Source organism: Diceros bicornis, chromosome 12 (genome assembly GCF_020826845.1).
Source record: "Diceros bicornis minor isolate mBicDic1 chromosome 12, mDicBic1.mat.cur, whole genome shotgun sequence".
NCBI classification, from domain to species: Eukaryota; Metazoa; Chordata; class Mammalia; order Perissodactyla; family Rhinocerotidae; genus Diceros; species Diceros bicornis.
The window spans coordinates 37,242,035-37,253,028 of NC_080751.1; the positions used below are offsets into that span (position 1 = coordinate 37,242,035).

General features: G+C 41.8%; 1 protein-coding gene across 3 annotated transcripts in view; it reads right to left on the reverse strand.

The window, feature by feature from the left end:
* FOXN2 (forkhead box N2) overlaps window positions 1-10,467 on the reverse strand; it is a 57,132-nt gene extending 46,665 nt beyond the window's left edge. The window contains exon 1 of one of the 3 annotated variants that reach the window (XM_058551282.1): window positions 10,395-10,467. The gene's annotated coding sequence lies outside the window, so the exon portion shown is untranslated. Of the gene's footprint in view, window positions 1-9,768; window positions 9,872-10,060; window positions 10,198-10,394 lie in introns of those variants that run through there. The other 2 variants (XM_058551280.1, XM_058551281.1) reach the window with 2 other exon arrangements.
* Window positions 10,468-10,994: the final 527 nt, after the last annotated feature.

Below are 10,994 nucleotides of genomic sequence, written 5' to 3' on the forward strand. Positions count from 1 at the left end.
GAATCTGAAGTAAAAGAAGAATAATTGTTTCAGAAATGAAGACTTCAGTTAAAGGATTACAGGAAAAAAACACATGTAAGATAAATCCTTAAGCGAAACAGAAGGTGGAAAGGAAGAAAACATAATCAAAAAGAAATGGAGAGAGAGGGAGGGTACAAGCAGGCTTAACTATAGTGTCTAGGGATACATACTTGGGTAATAAAATCAAAAAGAAACTTAATTAAGCAATTTTCAAAAAGTCAGGATAGTGGTTATTTTTTGAAGGAAGGGAGTTATTTTGGGGAAGAAGCACATGGAAGGGCTTCTAAAGTGGCTGGCAACATTCTATTCCTTAACCTGGAAGATGGCTACATGGGTCTTGGCCTTATAAATAATTCACTAAGCCACACATTGTTTTGTGTGGTTTTCTGCATCTACATTTTATTTTCAGTATAAAGGATAAAAAAGGAATTTAGGAAGAACAAAAACTACAGATGACATTAATTTAAAACTACTTCTAGGTATCAGTAGAAAACACTAATGAAAAGCTTTTGGAATAATGTTCAAACCAACTTAATAAAATTACATGGCAAACCAAGAGACCAATTTTCACACAATGTTTTGTCCTGATGTTTGGCAAACATGAAAATGAATTAAAAGTCTACTGCCTTATTATAAAGACAATTTCTGTTTCTCATATGTAATACATGCTTTAAAAGTATCTGAGGGCCGGCCCCGTGGCTTGGCAGTTGGGTGCGCGCACTCCGCTACTGGCGGCCCGGGGTTCGGATCCCAGGCGCGCACCGACGCACCGCTTCTCCGGCCAACGCTGCATCCCACATACAGCAACTGGAAGGATGTGCAACTATGACATACAACTATCTACTGGGGCTTTGGGGGAAAAAAAGGAGAAGGATTGGCAATAGATGTTAGCTCAGAGCCAGTCTTCCTCAGCAAAAAGAGGATTAGCATGGATGTTAGCTCAGGGCTGATCTTCCTCACCACATAAAAAAAAAAAAGTATCTGACATTTACTCATTCTTAGAATAAATTGCAACTAATACTTAAAATGTATAAAAGATTTTTTTCAGTTAAGAGTACTCTAGGGGCAAGCCTGGTGGCGCAGTGGTTAAGTTTCTGCGCTCCGCTTTGGCGGCCGGGGGTTCGCAGGTACAAATCCTGGGCGTGGACCTATGCACCGCCCATAGCTCATCAAGCCATGTGTGGTGGGGTCTCACATACAAAATAGAGGAAGATGGGCACAGATGTTAGCTCAGGGCTAATCTTTCTCAGCAAAAAGAGGAAGACTGGCAATAAGTGTTAGCTCAGGACCAATCTTCCACACCAAAAAAAAAGAAAAAGAGTACTCTAAAACTGCCAAGAAAACTCATCTTTGTGACAAACATAGTAGTCTTAAAAATAAACATAATCAAATTCAACAAGCATTTATCCAACACATATTATGTATGAGGTATTTACAATTTAGTTGAAGGAATAAGTAACACACATAACTGTAATGGAAAGCTATGCTCAGTAAGTGCTTTAAGAAAGGTACAAAGTACTATGGGTTCAGAAGAAGAAAAGGGCATCTCATCTGCCTTATTGCACTAAAATTCTAACCAGACCCTTCTCATATTCCTCCAATCTATCCTCCCCAATATTGGCAGAATGATCTTTCAAACACCAAAATTCCCTTTTTAAACACTTCATAGAAAAGTACAGTACATAGCAGGCAATTCAAATGTCTTACAAGGACCAGAAAGGCAACAAATGAGTGAGGCTGGTCTGGTGTAAGACAATAGAGAATGATGGAGACTGCCAAAAAGAAGGCAGCTACTTATAAGCTCTAGCCAATATTGCCATGTAGGAACATGAAACCAACGTTGTCACAACGTTCAACTTTTCAAGAGATGACAGAACTCTAGATATTTCATGTGAAATGTACCAATATTTAAACATTAGCAAATAAGGCAAATATGAAAAAATATTACAAGCCAAACAAAACACAGCTGTAGGTAAAGTTTGTGAACTCTGACTTAGAGAAATGGGTCTGCTATTAATATTCCAATAGCTGGCCCCTACGTGCCCTCAGAACTGAATAATGGCTGTCTTCCTAACTTAAAGGAAAAGCAAACAAACAACTTTCTCTCTTACGAAGTTATCTTAAAAATCTAGCACCTACTACCATTAGTCTACTAGAAATAGGCAGATGAAAAAACAAGAAGTAGAAGAGAACATTTGATAGTCACCTCAAAACTACTTAACTGTTTTTTGGTTGTGATTGATTTTAATCAACAGTTGTGCTCATAGTTACCATTTTATACTACATGCACAACATATGGTCAAATTTTCTATTCCTAAAATTGTTTCTAGATTGTATGATAGAATCAAATATATAAATGCATTTGCTCTTTAGCAAGAGAACACTATGAGACTCCAGAAAAACTATGGACCTAATAAAATCCAAAATCTTTGGTATAGTGGCCTACAAATTCCCTAAAATATCTGGCTCCTGTTTGCCATTATTTCACACCACCCCAAGTTTCCTGAATACACTATGCTCTTTCACCCCTTCACGCTTTTAGATGTATTTAAGGCTCTCTACCCCATGTGTTAGAACTGCTTGAAGTCATCTCTCGGGGAGCCTTCCTTGAATTGTCTGCTTTTTCCATCATGCTTCCTTAGCATCCTATATAGAATCCTATTATAGAACTTACTTGCTATTCGTGATTATTCATAATTATTTGCTTACCTTTCCATCTCTGTCACTAGATCATTAGTTTTCAAATTTTTGATGCTATCCTCCAACAAGAAATACATTTTTATAGAGATCTACAATACATATACATATTTAATGAAAACTAAATGAAATAACACTTTTATCCTTACCACATACAACACAATAAAATTTTCTATTCAATTTTTTTTTTAAAGAAATGCTGGTCACAATTTGCTACACTGAGTCTATTATCTATTTAAGAAATATTGCACTAGAATATAGATCTTTGTAGGCAAAATTCACTACATTCTTTTTTTTTTTTTGAGGAAGAGTAGCCCTGAGCTAACATCTGTTGCCCATCCTCCTCTTTTTGCTGAGAAGATTGGCCCTGGGCTAACATCCATGCCCATCTTCCTCTACTTTATATGGGACGTTGCCACAGCATGGCTCGATACGCGGTGCATAGGTCTGTGCCCAGGATCCAAACCTGAAAACCCCAGGCCGCTGAAGCGGAGCCCGCAAACTTAACCACTACCCCACCAGGCTAGCCCCTCAATACATTCATTTTTATGCTTTACCACAGACCATTTAGCAAGCAAATGTTTGAATGAATGAATAAATATAGCAGGATTCTGTACTAGAAAAATGAAAGTGTGAGGCTTTAAAATCAAGCAGATCCATCAGCCACCAACTTACTTAAGCAATCTTTGACAAATGACTTAACCTCCTTGAGTCCCAAAGAATAACACCACTTACTTAACTCACTACAACAATAAAGTAGTAGCATTCTTGCCTCAGAATAGGCATTCTATAAATATTAGTTTCCTCTGCCTATCCTGTATTCTTCCCTACTCCTTCCAGGGAACAGATCAAGATGCAAGCATCTCATCCTGGGAAATATCCATTTTTCAAGGGCTTCAGATCACAGTACAAGGAATATGAATTTTTAAATCTGACAGACTTGCGTTCAAATACACAGCACATAACTTCTATTATCTGTTTCTTTATCCATAAGAATAAAACACTTCTTGCAGGGTTGTTATGAGAAATTAAATTATATACTCATGTGTCTAGTATAAAACCATGCCAGAACACAGTAGGTACTCAATAAATGGTAGTAACTGTTGCTATGATTATCAATAAATGTTGTTCAAACAGCATAGAGGAGGTAGCATTTAAACTGAACTTTTGGGCCGGGCCGGCCCGGCGGCATAGCAGTTAAGTTCTCACACTCTGCTTCGCGGCCGGGGTTCGCAGATTTGGATCCTGGGTATGGACTGATGCACTGCTCATCAAGCCATGCTGAGGTAGCGTCCCACATACAACTCTACAACTATGATACACAACTATGTACTGGGGCTTTGGGGAGAAAAAAGAAAAAAAAGAGGAAGATTGGCAACAGATGTTAGCACAGGGCCAATCTTCCTCAAAAATAAATAAATAAATAAAAAATAGACTGAATTTTTAAGGAGGGAGGAGTTGGACGAAGGCATGGGGCAGGCAAAAGGAACAGTAAAATTTTAATTTACAAGAAATCTCTTCCCTTTTTTTCTGTATTTCCTCTTTTAAGAAACAAACCACAAGGATATAAGTTTATTAATTTCCTCAATTCTCTACCTTAAAAATTACGAATAAAACTCAAAAGTACTATATTAACTTTGTGTTAAAATTCTAATTTAAATGTTATATTATGCTCAGTGGGTTGTACAATAAAAGTGTGAAAGGTGTAAATGTATTAACACATTTTAGAAAGTGTTCAAAATTAAGTGCTTTGTAGTTAACCCAGTTAACTAGAAAAAAATTGAAATTCTCATTCAACAAGTCTTTAGTTTATCAAACTTTATTCTCCAATAAAATTCATGTAGTTTTATTAATATTCCCAATAACATTCCCAATGTTAGAATGACATCACTTTTCGACTCTTCTATTAAGTATAAAGTGACTTCCCTTCAAAAGTTTATCACTTTCAAAACTTTGATTAATGTTCTTTATTTCCCTCAACCTCATTTTCTTTTCCATAAATAAATAATCATTGCCTCTCATAAAGGAGAGAGCTCAGGGTCTCTGTTCTTTTCCCAATGTTTTCCTCAACACACCTTTCAAACCACTTCTCAGAAAAAAAAGCTTCTAAGTGTCAAAAGTATCCAATACCTTTGACAATACAATCAAGAAGCCAAGAATTTTCTTACACAACCTGCAAATTTTATAAAATATGAAGATAATTAATGGTAATTAACTATCATGGTGATTTAACAGTAATACATATCTACTTGGGGAGAATCAAAGTAATTTTCCATTATCTGTGTTGGTAGCAAAAAGGTTATTTTTATGGTACGTATATTTAACCTTTACGATAACAGCGTATCTTCTAAATGACTACTTAAGTGAAGAGCTTTATTTAGCCTTTTAGGCCTTATAGTAATACTGTGTTTATAACGGTCAGTGAACTCAAGACCTATGTAGGTGAGGGGATAAATTCTACTTTATGTTTATATCAGGCAGACTCCAGAGGAGTAGGAATAATGTCTCTTGCTCACCACAATATTCTTAGTGCTTAAATACAGTAGATGCTCGATCAATATCTGTCTAAGTTTAAATGTTTATTTATGGAAAAGAAAATTAGGGTGAGGGAAATAAAAAATACGTGAATCAAAATTAGGTTAAGGTGTTGAGCGTGGGCTGTGCTTAACAACTCGTTTCCAAAGAAGAGAGTACAGGAGGGTGAGGGAGTGAAACCTAGTGAACAAAGACCCCAAACAGGTGATCAAGGTTAACATCATCAATTTTATCATATTGTTAGTGTGTACCCTTGATGTCACGTGATGAGAATGGCACTTCACCTCTTGTCCCTCCCTAAAACCCCTGACTTCAGTCTAATCAGGAGGAAAACATCAGACAAATCTCAACTGAGGGACATTCCATAGAATTTTCGACTAGTACTCGTCAAAACTGTCAGTCATCAAAAAACAAGAAAAGTCTGAGAAACTGGAATTCTGGAACAGAAAAAGGACACTAGGGGAAAATTACTGAAATCTGAATAAAGTTTGTAGTTTATAGCAATTTTGTTTCCTTAGTTGTGATAAATGTACCACAGTAACGTAAGAAGTTAACAATAGGGAACACTGGGTGAGGTATATACTCTGTGTACCATCTTGCAACTTTTCTGTAAATGTAAAACTATTCTAAAATCAAAAGTTTATTTAAATAGAAAAAAGTTAGGGTAAAGGAATAAGGAATACACAAATGAAAATCCACTAGAAGCAAATGATGATTTGGTCTCTTTATATTTGGTGGTAAGATAGAGATAGCATTCTCATACAGTGGAAATAAAGTTATTAATAAAACAATACCATAGACATTGAACAAGTCTATAGTATTAATTATGAAGTCACATATGACCAAAGCAAATACACCTTGAATTCTAGTTTCCCAAAGCATCAGTCTTAGCCTTCAACACTTCAATTATTAACTCTATGACAAAAATTCATAACATTAGCTGTCACATCTATATTGAATGGATTACCTCACACCTCTAATCTCTAGTCACTAAAGGTCATATTCACCTACTTATCTCCCACTCACCCTACACTCAACTAACTAAACTCACCATCTTCTTGATGATGCTCCCCTTCCAAACCTCCTTCTCAAAGTTACTAATTTTTTCTTCAAATAGATCTCTCTCCTTCCCATTCCTCTTCATTCCCACAGTTAATAATCAGTCCTGCACACTGCTGTCAAATGAACCTTCCTCAAATAAGGACTTTATCATATCATTCCCAACCTCAAATGTCATTTTTTTTGTACTAAACCATATTTAAATTCAGAAGTGATTTTTCAAGGCCATCCATAATTGGTTATTCTTTTGTACCCTACACTTGTAAAGAAAGACCTTTCCATCCATCTCTCCACCTCATACCATAAGTCTTGCCTTTCCTTTACTCAGAAAACAATCAAATACTCACTAAGCATATAACATATATCTGAGAAAATAAGACTCCTCTGCACGGTCAAAGACTTTATAACCTGCTTGGACCGATAAAACCTAAAAACATAACAAACAAAGAATACAGGAATTTGTCTTATTCACTCAGTTCCTATAACAGTGCTTAGCACACAGTAGGTGCTCAAAAAATATTTATTAAATGAAAACAAGGCAGTATAGAATGCTACTGCCCAAAAGAAATATGCTATCAGAGAAGGGAAAGAATTTTCAGTTGGAGAGGTGAAGGCAGGTCTAAAATTCTGTGACTCTAAGGTTCACAGGGCAACCAAGATTTCAGCCAAGTCTCAAGATTGAGTAGATCTTCAGTAGTTAAGAGGATGTGTGCAGGTGCACTTCCAACAGAAAAATGTTACATCAGCAAAGGTAAAAAGAAGCAAAATTGTTATACCATGTAAAAGTGGTGAATAATGAACAGTTCCTGTATGTTAGTGGAAGATAAGATGGAGAAGACTGGGACCAAAGTTTGCAAAGTCTTGAGAAGAAATTTGGTATTCATTCTTGATACAAGGAGTTCGCGTCATTAGAGTGATTTAATCTTTAGAAAGACTAATCTAATGGGAGTAACATGAAGGCTAGACTTCACAAAGGAAGAGCCTTACTTTCTTCAAAAAGCCTCCCCTGCCTACTCAAACCCTCTAGTTTCCTTCTCCTCTTCTTAACTCTTATAGCACCTGCCTGCATCATACAATTTAACTCCTAATTATATCCTCGCACACTGTAAACTTTTTTTCACGTGTATTAATCTTGTCTCTTCAACCTGAAAATAGGGATCAAATCTTAAACCTCTTTTTCTTCCCTAAAAAATCAGCAAAGCATTGGGTCCTCAAAACTATATTTTAGAGGATCTTTGCATTTACACAAAATCCAGTTACTAAAATAACAATCTAAAAGCAACACACACACATACAATGAGTAGCTAAGCAATAAGCTGCCATAAGAATCAGACTAAGTCCTGTTGGGATGATCTTTTTTAGTTTCCTTTGATAGTTGGATCCCATAACTAATAATGTAGTTACGTTCCAGCATATGTTTTCTGTGCTTCCTGCTTTATATAAGTACTTTGTCACCTCATTTACTTTTCTGTCTCAACTAAGCATGGCTCTCAGTGGTCAGCACACGTACTCATTTCTCAACTGAATTATCTTTTCCACATTGAAGCCTCTCCAATCTTTTTATCTATTAATTTCACTGATTGGGAACCACTGTTATGGCGTAATTAAAATTCTAATAAATGGTGCTGCTATAACTACGCAGTTCTTTTACACATTCTAAATGTTTCCTGTGATTTAGCACTCTTCAAGTAAAACTGATTCAAATTAAAATGTTACAGAAATAATTCAAATCCATCAAAGCATTCACAAAAGGAAACACGATGCATTTAATAACGAAGGAGTATATGTACTTAAATTCTAAAAATTTCCAAACTCCCCAAAAGTTTAGATTTTTTAGCTTTGATCCTTTGACTTTTTATTTTGATATATTCTAAAAATTAAATTTCATTACCTTAAAATACAATCTGTTCATGTTAACATACATGTTAACTATTAACACTTTTCCCCAAAAAAGCTGAAGAAAGTGCACACATACAAATCGAACGAGTATTTATTTCATCCCCAAACAAGTATTTTCACTGATAATATATTTATATCTTTTCAGGTCACAATTTTTATATAAAAAGAAAAAATTGAGATTTTTATAAAACTATCAAAAAGAAATCCGCCAGAATGTGACTGTTTCTGATTACATTAGAACCTCTCATTAAGGGTTCTGAAATTCAAAAGATTTTTTCCCAGAGTTAGGAAACTCCATAATGTAACACTCTAGTCTCCATCACTCCTTAGTGGTACCTAACACTGCTGAGATTTTAAAGATGAACCATCAAAACGGCAGAGGAAGGCAAAAATGTCAATATACACCTTACAAGGACTGCAAGGAAACGTCTCACAATTCGAATGGAACAGAGATAGACATGAACAGTTCAGCTTTTTCCACTTCCCCATCTGAAAAAATACCAAAATAAATCTGGATGCAAAGCTACCGCACGGTTACAAAGCCCCTGGCTACCAGTGACGCCTCAGCTCTAGCGGCGCTAGGGCACTCTATTACACTCAGCCGGCCACGTGGCTGTCACAATCACAAGGAAGACAGGAGAAACAGCAGAAACTATCCTGGAAATAAATAACCGACTTCCTCCTCCAACCTCAGAGTTGGGGTAGAAGAAAGAAAATCTGTGTCATTTCTTTGTACGCTACGACTTTTTCCTGTAAGGAGAAAACGAAGTACAGCGGCTGTTTTAAAGAAACTTTAAAGCAGAAATCAGGTCCAAGAAGATCCCGAGAGTGTGCCCCAATGAATTAGATACCCCAACTCCCGCGAGCTGCGGTGGAAACAGAGGCATTCTGCAAGGGGGTAGAGTTGAGTAAAACAGGAGGCTGAAGAAGCACGCACATGGGCCGCTTTCCCCGGACTCCCGCCGTCCTCCCGGGTTCCAGACTCCCTGCTGCGGCGGTGGGGCGAACTCAGAAGGCTGCGGACCTCCCACACGCCCTCACGACCTCTCACCCTCCCAGGAGAGAGGAATGAAGGGCAGAGGCACCCACGGGCCCGAGAGCGGCGGCGAACAGGAAGTGTCCATATTGCAGCGCTGAAACACTAACTCCCACCCCAGCAAGACAGCCACCCTCGGAGGCCCCAGGGCGCCCGCTGGAGGAGGGGCCGCAGGGTGCCGGGGTCGGCCACCCCACATCCGGAACCCGCCCCTGTCCACCCCTGCGCCCCGCCGCCCCGCTGCTCAAAGTTCAGTCCCGACCGCGCTCGGCGCCTCCCCGGGCACTACCTGGCCGGGCCCAGCCAGTCCGCCTGGGGCCGGACCAGGACTCCACGCCCGGCAAGTGTCGCCGCACTCAGGCGGGGGAGGGGGCGCTGCAAAGCCTCCCGAGGGGCTTGGGGCACTTCCCCTCACAGCAGACCCGCCCCGAGTCGAGCCCTAAGCGTCACGAGCCTTCCCGGAGACCTGCACCCCTCGCCGCGGTTTCCGCCGCGCGACACCGCTCCTGGGCGGTCATTACCTCTCAGGAAAAACTCCCAACTCCTCACGGGGCCGCCCTCCCCGCAGTCGACACGCCCCGGGAGCCCACACACGACTCAAGCCGCGCGCAAGGGAGACCTCCGCGCCGGCGCCAGCTCCTCACGGGACAAAAATGTCCGGGCGCGTCACGGGACGGCCGCCTCCGCGCCCCACGCCCGGCGCCGGCCGCACGCGCTGCCTCCGCGCCCGGGAGCGGCGCCGCGGGCCGGGGCGGGGAGCGCGAACGCCGGGCGGCGCGGGCCCCGGAGAGCACCGCTCCGCCCGCGACTCACCGTCAGCTCGGCCGCCGCAGCGGGGAGGCGAAGGACGGGCAGGGGAAGACACAATATGGCAGAGCGCCACAGCTGCTCCGGCGGCTTCCAGCAGCCGCCTCCGGCGAGACGCGGCACCGAGCAGGCAGCGGCAGCTGCGGTGGCGGCCGCGGAGCACCACATCCCCCTCCCGCTCGCTTCCTCTCCCTTTCCCCGCCCTCCCCCGCTGCCGTGGCAACGCGGCGCCAAGGAGATTAGCCCCGCCCCTCCCGCCCGTCCCCGCCTCTCGCGACCCCTCGGGAGGGGGGCTCGGCCCGCCCCGCCCCGCCCCGTCCCCTCCCCTCCCACCTCCTACCGAAGGGCCGGGCCCGGGACCCCGCAGGCTGCCCAGAACAGCGGGTGGGGAAGGAAGGGGGATGCGGTGTCCGGAAGGGCGGGGCTCGCACGGAAGGCAGGGCGGAGACGTTGTAGGCTAGCCGGTTTCAGGCTGACAGGCTGGGGAAGGCGGGAAAATGGAAAGGCCTCGCCTGTCCCAGGAACGACCTATAGGAGTGCGGCGGGGCGCGGCGCGGCCTCTGAGTGGCCGAGATGGCAGGGGGCGGGGCGAAGCGGGGCGGGGCGAGAGTAGTCGCCCGGGGCGCTCGGCCCCGGGTGCCTGTTCTGGGAGCGCAGTGAAGCCCCAGCTTTTGTGGGCTTCCCCAAGCGCTTTCCGCCGTTGGCCAGGCTTTGAAAGCGCTTTAGGAACGGTGAAGCACTAATGTAAACTTAAAGTATTATTACCCTCTCTTGACTGAAGTTTTATCTGGAAACTGAGTTCAGCGTGTTTGTGGTAATAAAAAAGGACTTTGGAATCAGATCCAAAATTTAATAAGTATAGCATTTACAGAGCGCTCGCTAAGTGCTAGGGACGGAACTAAGTCCTTTACATGCATTTTCATAACCATAATGCTAAGAT